A 13,606-nucleotide genomic window follows, 5' to 3' on the forward strand; every position below is an offset into this window, starting at 1 on the left:
CTTTTTTTTTTGTTAAAGGTAAAATAAGAGTCAAGGGTCTTGCCACAACACTTCCTCATTTTCTTACCAAATGAAAATTCTTTTATGAGAACTGATTTCATGAGAATTTTTAAAATACTGTTAGAATAACAGTAACCTAAAATCTACCAAGTAACATATAATTATAAATTGTTGTGCAACCCACTCTTTCAAGAATTTGTGGTTTACAATAAACTGTTATTTTCACAGTAACCCAAAATCTACCAAGCCCTTCTTTTTTTCCTTCAAAGCATAAGTCAGTGATTGCAAAAGCCCTCACAACTGCTTATTTGTTCCAAATTAGACATATAGAAAAAAGCTAGATGGTCAAATGTCCTTAAATTCTGCTACCATAGAATAGAATTCATCCAACTATAAGGATATCAACTTCAAAATAGCTAGTAGAATATCTAAATTCAACATATCATGTATCTTCCCATAGCCATAAAGGTAATTCTCTCTCCATATTGTGTAATTATTGCATGATCAAGACATTTTGTTGCAAAGCTAATAAGATTTGTTATACTAAAGTCCCACTCAAAAGTTTAAGTTGGCTAGCTCCTTACAAGATTCAATACACAGACAAATCTTCCTTCGTTCATTTTTTGATGATTTCCATGCTATTTTATTTGCTAAGTTTAATTCTGTATAACTAAATCTAATTACATAAATGATGTTCATTTTCCCCGTGCAAAGATCTTCGTCATGCTATCACAACGAGCTTTTCCATCTACGCAACTTGCTCGATGGAGAGGGTCTCTATCTCGTGGTGGTTACACGCTGCACCACCACTGTAGTTCATGGCAGCCCAGATCTGCATAAGCCGCAAGCAGCAACTTCTTGTTTTCCTTCCTTTTGTCCATTGTTTTACATTTCTTATCCAATTCGGATCTATTATACTCCCTTTCCCGGATTTTTTCCCCAAATTCTAGGTTTCATGTGGTTAAAAATGAAAAGTACTTGCTAGGATAATGCTATAAAATCGGAAAAGTAAACGAGAAAGTACAAAATCAATTTTTTTTTAATAATTATGCAAATCTCTTACGTTGGATCTCCTACTTAATTGCTTTGACGATATCAAAAAAAAAAAAAAAAAAAAAGAAACTACAAATTTGATTACGGACATATTGTTTGAAATGGATTTAACGAGATGCAAAATGAAAGTGCATCTCGTTAAATCCGTGCACGCGAAAGAAGACCAACCACTATGAATAAGGATTATTGTCCGTGTGAATTAATTATTATATATTCACCATTTGATGGTTGACAGTCTATTTAGAGTTTATATTGTAATCAAATTCTTTCACATGTCAAGCATCAAATGCTAAGCATGTAAACTAATTTTCAAATTGACAGTGGATCTAATAAAAAGCCAAATAAAGAAACAAAGCCTCTTTTTGAGAACATGTGCTCGCGGTTACCTTCTCTCTATTGAGGGTGGTATCTGTAAAGAAGTTATTATCTAACTCATTTTACTACACCTAGCCGCAAATAACGAGTCTATCTCAAGTTTTCAAAAGCATATGGATTCTTATGTGTATTCTCTTATATGATTGACTCTATTCATCACATCACTTATGAAATGGTTCTATAAATCTTGTGCATATATGTCTAAGATTTTTCTCTTTTTCTTCCCTTTTCTTGCTAAACATGCAAAAGGTCATATAAAGACTTAGTTTTTTCCACCATATTGGTCTTATCTCAACTAAGACTCCATTAGTTTCATAAAAACAAATGATTTGGACAACATTTTCCTAAAAATGATTGTTTGTATCACTTGAAAATAATTAGTTAATGAAAATTGTTTCATTGTTGATAACAGTTTATATCTAAATAGTTTCATTCTCAATGATTTTTTTTTCATTTGTTTATTTTTTTTAAGCAATACAAGTGATTATTCTTAGAATTTTTATTTTCCAAATTATTCATTTTCTACAAAATAAACGAATCCTAAATAAAAATGAGTGGGGTTGCAAGATTAAGAGTTTTTGGGAGGACCAACCATAAATTTGGGGAATCCAAGTGTGGAGTGCTTTTACGATCTTTTGCTCAGTTCACCATTATAACTAACATGTCATGTTCTAATGCATTTTTTTCTTCGTAATTCCTACATAAAATCATCGTATCATTTGCATTTATAAAGTGATCAAATGGAAGACCGATTGTCTATTTGTTTCTCCAAAAATACATGTTTGAGAAAATATTTTTCTAAAAATGATTGGTTATATCACTTGAAATAATTAATCAATAAAAAAATATTTTTATTGCCAAAAATAATTTATATTTATATTTTTTATACTAAAGATATTTTTTAGTCATTAATGAGCGGTGAATTTTTAAAAATATTTTTTAAATTATTTATTTTTTGCGAAATGAATGAATCCTGAAATCTACTTATATTTATGATTTTAATGACCATGGATCTTACGCAAAATCCGCCGCAATGGCTTTGTTGCCATTGACTGCTCTTTGTCCGCACTTGCAAAAGTTTGTTGCTTGCAGGTCTTACCGTGTGAAATCTTGAAATCAGGTGCCGTCCGGAACAGAACAAATGCATTTCCCGAGGCGCAATAAAGTTTCATGAATGCTGCATGGAAAGGGAAAAGGATTTCTGTTTAGGTCAACGTAACTGAAATCAACAAAATCCGATCTTTCGTGCATGACAGAGGCCATTAATGCCATCCTAGATCTCCCAATTTAATGACCCACGAAGAGCTGTATATATACCGGGTCAAGCTGAGTAATGCAGCATTGTGCCTGCTTTGATTGTCAATGGCTTTCAATAAGGTAGCTATTCTTAGGCTTGCACTGGTTTTGATTTTCTTTTCTTCTACGCCCGGATTGTCTGAAGGACGGAAATGGAAGCTGGAGAAGAACAATTTCCCCTCAATGTCGAGCACTGGAGAATATGAGATGATGGGCGAAGAGGACAACAACAATCGTGGTCTCTTACAGTCACGAGTTGTGTACCCTCCAGCGCCGGCTCCATCAGTAGAGGCATTTATGCCTGCCAGTCTAAGTCATTCTCCTGGAGTTGGACACCCTGAACATCCTCTGACGTCCACCGACAGAAAATATGAGGGGATGATGCCCAAAGAGGACAACGACGATCATGATTTTCCCATGCAACCACATGTTGTGAAGTCTCCAGCACTGGTTCCAACAGAAGAGGCAATTAGCCATGCTGGTCCAGATGATAGTCGTGAAGACGGACGCCCCATACATCCTACAGAGACAAGTCCTGGTCATAGTCCTGGGGTAGGACATGAGTTACCTCCCCAAGTTGCAGCATTTAGACCGACAAGTCCTGGTCATAGTCCTGGGGTAGGAAATGAGTTACCTCCCCAAGTTGCAGCATTTAGACCGACAAGTCCTGGTCATAGTCCTGGGGTAGGAAATGAGTTACCTCCCCAAGTTGCAGCATTTAGACCGACAAGTCCTGGTCATAGTCCTGGGGCAGGACATGAGTTACCTCCCCTAGCCCCCTAAATCCCTAATATGTGGTTTCTCACTACCCCTAGTTGAGCATGGAGTGATACAAATGTCGTCGTGTTCATCATGGTGGCATTTATGTTGCCCTTATGATCGTATACAGAAATAAATGTTATTTTCCTTGTGCCTTGCATAATTTGACAACAATTACATGGTATAACAAAGTGCTTGCATACATGCATAGATAGTATGCTGTTCCTTTGGCAATATGTGTGGTGATCTCAAATTGCAACATGCAAAATTTTCATCTATTGGTCAGCAATCAATTGATTGTCCAATTGGTGGCTGACGTACAACATCTTCACCAACTAACAAATGCCAGGGCGAGATTGAATTTAATTGCTTATCCTTCAATTCCTGAGGAGTCTTGCAAATAAGTTGATCGGATGATTTAAATAGGGGCAAAAGAGGCAGGCTCGGCAAACGCGGAGGATGGATTTATAAGAGGGAGTGCGGTATTGGATATCTTATACTTTAGACAAGTAATCTATTTTAGAAGCATCTGAACTGCTAAAAGATGAGGATGGATCTATAGACATAGGGGCAATAGAAGTAGTTGGTTTTGTGATGTTGGACAAGATGAGAATTATTCTCTAGTCTACTAATGTGTCATCAAAATATAATAAATTTTTAATGGGCTGCGTTTGATAGTTCGAACGGGATAATTTGTTTTCTTATTTGGTGTTCTTGGACATCCTTTGAACTAGATAAATCTGGATATGTCCAAACAAAATTTGGGGAAAAAATCCTGGACGGGTAGACACGAATTGGATAAGAAATGTAAAAACAAATAACAAAAGGAAGGAAAACATGAAGTTGCTGCTTGCTGCTTATGAAAATCAGGGCTGCCATGAACGCCAATGGTGGTGCAGCGTGCAACCACCGCAAGATAGAGAACCTCTCCATTGAGCAAGTTGCGCAGATGGAAAAGCTCGTCGGAGTAGCACGACGGCGATCTTTGCACGAGGAAATCGAAGACTTCCGCACGGCTCGACGGAGACCTCTACACAGCCATGCACAAGTGACGCTTTCTGTCGCTCTATCGCGATCTCAAATCAACGGATTTGAGGCACACTCCCCAAGTAACGGTCGTAATTTATAACTAAACTTATTTAACTTACGAAATCATAAGTAACTAAATTTATGAAAACTTTCTCAATAAATAGGGTAAAGAAAGTTTTCATAGTTAGATATGATAGGGTCAAGAAAGTTAGAGCAAAAAAAAAGGGTGAAGAAAGATTATATTAGTTAATTTCCCGAATTCACATGATATGAAATATATATATAAAATTTATGTAATTATATTTAGTTATTCGGAATTGAAGCTAAAAAAAAATAGCATGAAAAGCATCAAGGAATGAACGAACGAAGATTTGTCTGCATATTATATCTTTTAAGGAGATAGCCGACTCAAACTTTTGAGTGAGACTTTTGTACAACAAATCTTATTAGCTTTGCAACAAAAGGTCTTGATCATGCAATGATCGCACTATATGGAGAGAATTACGTTAATGGCTATGGGAAGATACATAATATGTTGAATCTAGATATTCTCGTAGCTATTTTGGGGTTGATATCCTTATTTTTCAATGAATTCTATTCTACAGTAACATAATTTAAAGATATTTGACATCTAGCTTTATTCTATATGTCTAATTTGGAGCAAATAAGCAGTTGTGAGGGCTTTTGCAATCACTGACTTATGCTTTGAAGGGAAAAAAGAAGAAGGGAGAAATGATTTCGTAATAGTTTTTAATCTACTATTAGAATAATAGTTTATTTTGGATCACAAAAAATCAATAATAAATAATTATAAATTTTTTGTGAGCCTACTTCTTTAAAAATTTATGACTTACGATAAATTGTTATTTTCACAATAGCCCAAAAACCCTTCTTTTTGGGCTTTACTAGCATAAAAGATTTTGGACTAAGGTGAGAATAACAGTTTATTGTGAGCAACAAATTCTTAAAGAAATGAGTCTTACGATAATTTATAATTATTTATTATTTGATTTTGGTAAGAAAATGAGGAAGTGCTGTAGCAGGACCTTTGACTCTTATTTTACATTCAATAAAAAAATTAAGTTGATAATTTGTAAGATTAACCCATTTTAATGTGAAATTCTTCATTAAGATGTTTGAGAATTTTATGTACAAGCATAATCTCTTATAACTTGCTGACAAAATAAATAATTTACCTGCCTCAAGGTTCGTCATAGTGATTGTATGATATAAGGTCAAATATCATTAAGTAAATAAAACCATAAAGATTGCTATAGACAAAGTCAACATTTTGAAGTTAAAACTCACGAAATCGCAACCCATGTGGATCCATGGCGAGGAACCGTTAGCTTGGCGAGGCACCTCCATAATTTCAAAAAATTATAGGAAAGTAACCTAATGTTCTATAAAACACATTATGCTACTCTTCTATGTGGGTGATATGATTATTATTGGCAATGATTAGACTGACATTTTACCTTAGGAAACAGTATGAAATGAAAGATTTTGGGTGACTAAGCTATTTTCTAGTCTTGGAGGTTGCATCTGATGCTTTTGATTATAATCTCTCACAAGCAAAATATATCATTGATCTTGTTTTCTCGATCTGGGCTCACTAATAACAAGATTGCTTCTACTCCCATTGAGTTGAATGCAAAATTTAATGATAAGGATGAAACTCTTTTTCCAAATCCTACACTTTATCGGCAATTGATTGATAGTCTTACATATCTCATTATTAGCCATCCTAACAATGCTTATGCTCTAAACATTGTTAGTCAATACATGACCATGACTTGTACAACTCATTGTTTGACAATGTTAATTTTTTTTCCCAAACATGTGCTCTCTCTCTCTCTCTTTCTCTCTCTAAAAAACGAGACCAACTCTCTCTCATTTGAAAAGCGTGACTAGTGCGGTGGTCACGGCCACAGACCTTAAGCAACTGTGGTTGCCATCACCTCGCAAGCCTCATACAACAATGGCCACCCCGTTGGCGTCCTCTCTCTCTCTCTCTCTCTCTGATTTGAAAATCAAGACCGGGGTGGTGGTCAAGGCTGTGAAGCTAAAGCAATGGTGTTTGTCATCACCTCGCAAGTGTCAGACTACGGCCACCTTGCGGGGTCTACTTCTACTCTCTGTGGACAACACTACAATCCACCTCTTGACTGGTTTGCTTACACTCCTTTCCGGACCAGATGTTTGATTCAGCTTTCTGGACTTCTTTTTGGTATTCTAGCTGGACAAAGCTCATTTTAAGTCTGAACCGGCCTGAATTTAAACTGAAAGGTCATTCAGTAATTTCAACGAGCAATCGCCTAAGGGCGCCGAAGGATTGGACAAGGACAGTGACTTGCGGACCAGGATGCTGCTTGAGATCACAAGGAAGGAAGGATGTCAGTTCGAATCACGAGCAAGGACGCCCGTGGAACCGAGAATGCAGAAGATTGAAACGCTGGATGGTTGGTGGAACGCCACGGACGCTGGGACGCTGGCGGATGTCAGTGGTAGATCCCAGGACGGGGATGGAGAAGGCTACGGGATGGAGAGGACCACCGGTTGAAGAATACCGTAAGACTCGAATACAAGACTTGAATACGTAATGAAATGTGTACGGAGAGTCGACGATAGGAAGGTGAAGAGAACGTGACCTTGGGGCGTGAAAGCTTCCCCCACATTCTGAAGATGCAAGCGTCCTGTCTAGTGTCTCCTCGGGTGAGACAAAATGATGTTAGGATCTTGTGATAGTGTTTTCTTATTATTTTTTAGAATCTCAAGGTCCAATCTCCGAAAACCCAACCAATCTCTCCCAAATCTCCTTTCTCTGGGTCACGACTGGACGCAATTAAACTTCACCAAGTTTGTTGTTTCGGTTTTGCCATTATTAGACCTATTAAACAGGTGAATCAAGTCGAAAGTGATCAAGTCCAAATTAACTCATTTAACCCATTATGGTCCATTTCCATATAATATAAATTTAGTGACCTATACTTGACCTAATTCATACCAAACTCATATCCAACCCGATTCATATTACTAAAATAGTTATATATTTAATTAATTAAGGAAAACTCATACAGCGTGAACGAATGCGGGATTGATTGAGAGCGAGAGGTAGTCATAGAGATGGGTTGGATTTATATAAGTTGTGAATTCATTTAATACCTATAAAGTTTGATCTAATCTCATTTACTGAATAACTAACCCATTTAACAAGCCAACCCATCAAATATGGGTCAAGAAATGGATCTATGTCCCATTTTGGTAGATCTAGCTATCATTCATTTGGCGGGTTTCACTTCAAGCTCGCTTTCTGATCTCCATTTCTATTCGAATTTCACCAAATCATGCTTAGAATTTTACTAAGTAGACTCCAACGAATTTGCCCCCTTTATGAATCTTTAAAACTGGTCATTTAATCCTTCTAAACCGCTTGCCCTCCTCTTCGAATCGGCCAAGATTTCTCCTCTTTGTAATATTCTCTTTCACTTGCACTTACGGCCATCTGTTTGTTTTGCTTTTAAGAGCTCAAGTTCGAGGTGCTCCATCATCTTTATCTTTTCCCCATTTTTCAAGCTTTTACCTTATAAACCCCCATGATCCGATTCCTTATCCCACCATTTTTATCCTATTTTATCTCTATTTCCTATCTTGAAGTCCAAATTAATCCTAGAATTCAAATTTGAACAAACGAATCGAGATTGTGCCAACATTATCTGCTTTGCCCCTACGACCTACTTAATGCAAATGAGTTAGTCCCAAATGCTATTAGTACCTACATGCAATGCGATGCAATGGCAAATGTAAGCAATGCGACTTTGATATTTTTGTTTAGGGGTCAAGTCGATTCCTAATTTTACGGAACAACAATATTTTAGGTATTGACAGTCCATAAACTTTTGGTACACATTTAATTTAGTTATCAAATTATGTGAAAATGTTCAATGTTATCCTTCTATTATTTTGAATCAACGTAATTTATTGATTTGGCTTCCAATCTAGTATGTGTGAATGATGGACAAAAAAATTTGCTGAACATAGATTCCCACGTAAGATATTTAACTCAAAGTAAACTATAATAATTCATGTAATTTGTTTAATTTGATCAATTTGGAAATGTAATTATCCATGTTATTGATGACTTAGATAATTTTATCTTCATTTGAGCTGACCATATCACGAGCATAATCCATGTGTCAGGTTATTCTTCTATACACCGTTCAAATTTACCAGATTGGAAGCTTGATAACCAATTTACATTAATTTGAATTAATGGAAGGATAGTGTTAGATATTTTCATATAGTCTAGAGACTATATTAAATATTTACAAAAAAAGTTTAGAGATTGCATTGAATAAATTAAAAGTCCAAGAACAACATTGTACATTAGGTAAAATATCATAGACCACACAACAAGTTAAAAATCCAAGAATGACGTTGCATATTGGGCTGAAGTTCAAAAACCATTTGTACAGCTATCCCATGAAAAGTTGGCAACCCAAAACTAGTAATTAACTTAATTTGATAAAAGCTAATAAGTCGTTCTAACTTTGGTTGGTAATTTACATTGGAATTATTAAATTCAAGTGTTAATAACTTATGTAAATAAAAGTTGGTAAAATTGTCTAATCTTTGGTCATTTTGCAAGCTAACAAACAAGAAAGTTTATTTATTAAATCTAATGGTAAATCACTAAAAAATTTACCTAGAAAAAAGGTGACGTCTTTTAAAAAAAAAAAATCAATAACTGATTTAAGCTTATCAACATTTGTTGAAATTTATCAGTATTTAAAAAGAATCCATACCTTTTAACACAGAATAATAGAGTTCCACGTAGCCATAGCCACGTGGAGTCGAAGGCAAACTAGAAGAATATAATCCTAGCCACAACAAAATAGTTCAGAATTAACAGGCAATAATTAAAAAAGAGTTTCACTTCATAAATTGCTCTTTCAATATCTCTCCATGCATTGGCACGTAAAAGAGAGCATTTCGCATGATAAGAAAAAAGATCCATCTTGATGTCGACTTTTCCTTTCATTTCTTTGAGGATAAGATGGGTCAAGAATTTGGGACCACGTCCGAAAAGAAACTACACAAGAATTGTTCTGGCATATACTGCTTCATCTCCCCGGCATATCCGAAAATTTGTGCGAACAATGGTTTTATAAAAGAGGAGGTTTGATCAATCCGAGGACTCGAGCTAAGCCAGTCAAAGCAAGAGACAGAGTGGGGTTTTGACATAACAGTGCAATTCTCCTTTGGCAGAATAGAGGCATTGTATGCAAAGGTCTTGAATAGCTTCTGTTCCGCCAAAGGAGAATTGCCCTGTGATTCAGACTCCACCAACAAGTTGATTGCTTAAAGAAAGATTATCAGCGCAAGTTAGGGTTTCTTCTTTTCCCTTTTCCCTAGCACTGACAAAAGTATTTTCCCATCTAGAAACCATCTCAATCTATTTGCTTGCTTTTTATTTTCAACAAGAAAAGTGAGTTCCAAATCGATATGTCCATTTCTTTCCATACATAATATACTTCGTAATGCATTTTTATGAGTAAAGTAAATCATATCTCATCCTTTTGGCAACAAAAACATGTCTCTTACATTGGGCAAATTCTTACCTAGACTTGGGTCCACATGGACCCGATTAATGTCTTTTACAGGGTAAATTCTTACCTAAACCTGGGTTCACTTGGACTAGGTCCAACATTGCCATTATTCGTACAGTTTGAGGTCTGTGATCTGGTTCCACAGAAGATATTGCCCATTGCACCAGATTCTTGTGGGAAGTTCCTCTAAAGTATGCCAGGCTCTATGTTGTAAAAAAGGTGCTCACCGTAGGTGCCTTGATCTTGGATTGCTATCTTGCCTAGATCGATGATAAATAACAAAAATGGTTGGTCAAGAATTCTTGAGTCCTGTAAATGTTGATGCTGTAAAGGAGTTTTTTTTCCATGAATAAACTCACAAATCCAGAATTGGCCTTTTTGGTTTGTGCAATCAAGTCACAACTGGTCTGTTGTGGCATTTTACATCGCATACATCTGCATGTTGGCGCAGAAAGAGCATAAACAGTTGCATGATATTGTTCCAAGCTAATTTTAGCCATTTTGATTCCACTAACCTTGTCTCTTTCCACCCCTCCCAGGACCATGCAATCTCAGGGATACCAAAGTCGTAGGGTCCTTGTCTTAAAAAAAAATGTTCACAGCAAGAACAGTTTGCAACGGAACCTTGAGTTCAGTCAGAACCATGCAATTCTTCCTAGCCAAAAATATTGGGCAAAGATGTAAACTTTCTTATGTCCTTTTGTCCTTTCTGAAGAATGGCAATTGGCTTAATACGAGAATTTCATACTCGACAATACTGCTTAGAGAAGTGGAGGAAGAGTACGTTACTGATCTATGAGAATTTCTCGATTCTCACGACATCTTCGGTGCGTATAATAACTATTCTGTTTCTATTTTTTATTTTTTTTCCTAGAACAGATTTGGAACAAAAATCCATTTGATAATGCAATTTCATTTTTCATTTTCTGGAACAAATTTTTAGTCTATAAATAAGCTTGAAATAGAAATGAAAAGTAAAAAATTTCAACTTTTCTACTTTTGAAACAAAAATGAGAAAAAAAAAGTTTTCTCAAGAAAATATGTGAGAACTTCTCAATAGAGACAGGCAGAGGTCCTTTCATATTGAAATACTCTTATTCGGCATTTATAGTAAGCCCCTTGATGAATGAAAATTACTCTAATGATCGCTCTTTCCTGTAAAGTTTTGCGATACAAAGTTTGAACAAATAGTCCTGCTTAGTCTTGCTTAATTCCGAAAGAAATCATTATCTCCTTCCAAAGATGTGAAGCCAAAGATTATCTTTAACGAGTAATGATTTCTGAATGTACACATAAACTTTGTTCGAAGAAATATGATCGCTTTGACATGTTAGCCCGGAAGAGCTTTTATAGCTCGGAGCATTTGACCTCTTTTTGTCAGGAAGGAGCATCCCATCCTCTTCACCAAGAAGTGCTGTCATAGCCCTGATCGTTTTCTTCACCCGGAAATGCTTTTGTAGCCTGTAGCGTTTCACCTCCTTTTACTAGGCAGGAAGTGCTCCTCATAGACCTAAGTATCCCATCCTCTTCAACAAGAAGTGCTGCAATAGCCATCAGCGTATCTTTGTCTGGAAGTGCTTTTGTAGCCCTAAGCTTTTCGCCTCTTTGCCAGGAAGTGCTGCTTGTAGCCCTGAGCATTCCAAGCTCTCCGCCAGGAAGTGCTGTTATAGCCTCGAGCATCCCTTTTTTGATTATGATGTTTCCTGCACAAAAGTGTTGTTTATAGCCTAGAGCAGTTCGCTTCTTTTTGCCAGGAAGTGTTGTCCGTAGCCCTCAGCGTCCCATCCTTTCCACCAGGAAGTTCATAGTCTTGTATTCTCATTCCTCGCACTAAATTGTAGGATAGAATGCCGATTAAATATCTATTTGAGCGAAATCGCGAATATTATGAACCAAAGATCGCCCGCTTCTCTCTCTCTCTCTCTGAAATGGAAAGTAAACATGCCATATTTAAGCTACCTCCAGCTAAGGTAATTGATAATTGCTGCATCTGAACAAGGAATCAGAGAGATGGGTGAGGTAAAAGGAAACTCACAAAGAGGGAGAAGAGAGAGAGAATCAATGAAAAATAAGGGAATCTCAGCCAAATAAAAAGGGAAATGAAAGAGAGAGAAAGAAGAAGGGGAAAGATTGAGGAGATCGCGAGATTCCGAAAACAAAGGCAAGTCTGGAATTTCTTTTTTAAAAGAGCATCGACGATCATTCGGTGAAAATGGAGACTCTCGTGCACATTAGAGCCAGACGGCAAAAAAAGAAAATCCAGAGAAAAGGCATAGAAATATTGAAAGAAATCTTGTAGGAATGCTAGTGAAATTAGGGGTGAGCATGGTCCGGGTTGGGCCAGTCCACCCCTTAACCCCAGGACTAACCTGCATAGTGTTGGCCCTCAATTTTTGGGTCCGAAGACTGACCTTATTGAGCTTGAGACCGAGGACTGGACTGACCCAATGGGTTCGGTCCAGTTCCAGGGTGAACCCGAACCAACCGATAATTTTTTATTTCATTTTTTGTACTTATTAAAAATGCGATTGAGGACTGAAGTGATCCAATGAGTTCGGTCCGGTTTCAAGGTACCAACCAATAATTTTTTATTTTATTTTTTATACTCCTTGAAAGGGCAATTGGGGATCGACCCAATGGTTCAATGATGAGCGAGGTCAGCTAAGAAAGGCAAGCGGTGAGGGTCAAGTGGAGTGAGCGTTGAACAAAATAAGCATTGAATGTCGAGCGAGGAGCAACAAGCCAAGTGAGCATCGAACGGTGAGTGGCACGAAGTGATAAGTGGCACAAGTGACCTAAAGTGAGCGAGGCGAGTGTTGAGTATCAAGTGGAGAAGTTGTTTCTTTTGATTTGAGTAAATTGAAGACTAAAAGAACAAACAAGACAAAAGAGAACGAATATTCTAGGGGGATGTCATAAGGTGCATTTTTTGGATTCTGTGAGAATTCTTTACAAAAACATTTTCCTCATTCATAAATTATGACTGTTGATGATATAAAAGACATTAAAAACCTAAGTTATTAAAGAACAATATAAAATTACTTGAACTCCTCACCAAAGAGTTGTTTAATGTTGTTGACGTCATTTATTTTAAGGTTTTCTCTATATAAAAAAATTATAAATAATATTATATATATATATGTATTTAATTAGGGTTGGTCCGGGTTGGATTGACCTAGAATTCTCAAGACCGAAGATTGACTTGCACAGTGCTGGTCAAGGAATTCTAGGACCAAGGACCGACCCAATCTCCATAGGAACCAGACCAGGATCAGCAGGGTTGGGTTGGTCCAGGGTCGGTCCGAGGGCTCACCCCTAGGTGAAATTAATTGTTCAAAAAAAAAAAAAAAGCCCTCCAGGCCCTCGTTATCGTCATCACACCATCCTTGCAAAATGGTCGGCAGTGGTGGGGTGATGGCAAACCTTGTTGACAACAAGCAACAGCCCGATGACTCTTGCCCAAATCTGGCCAAGGGTTGGTGAGG

The sequence above is a fragment of the Eucalyptus grandis genome, chromosome 5 (assembly GCF_016545825.1).
Source record: "Eucalyptus grandis isolate ANBG69807.140 chromosome 5, ASM1654582v1, whole genome shotgun sequence".
NCBI lineage: Eukaryota > Viridiplantae > Streptophyta > Magnoliopsida > Myrtales > Myrtaceae > Eucalyptus > Eucalyptus grandis.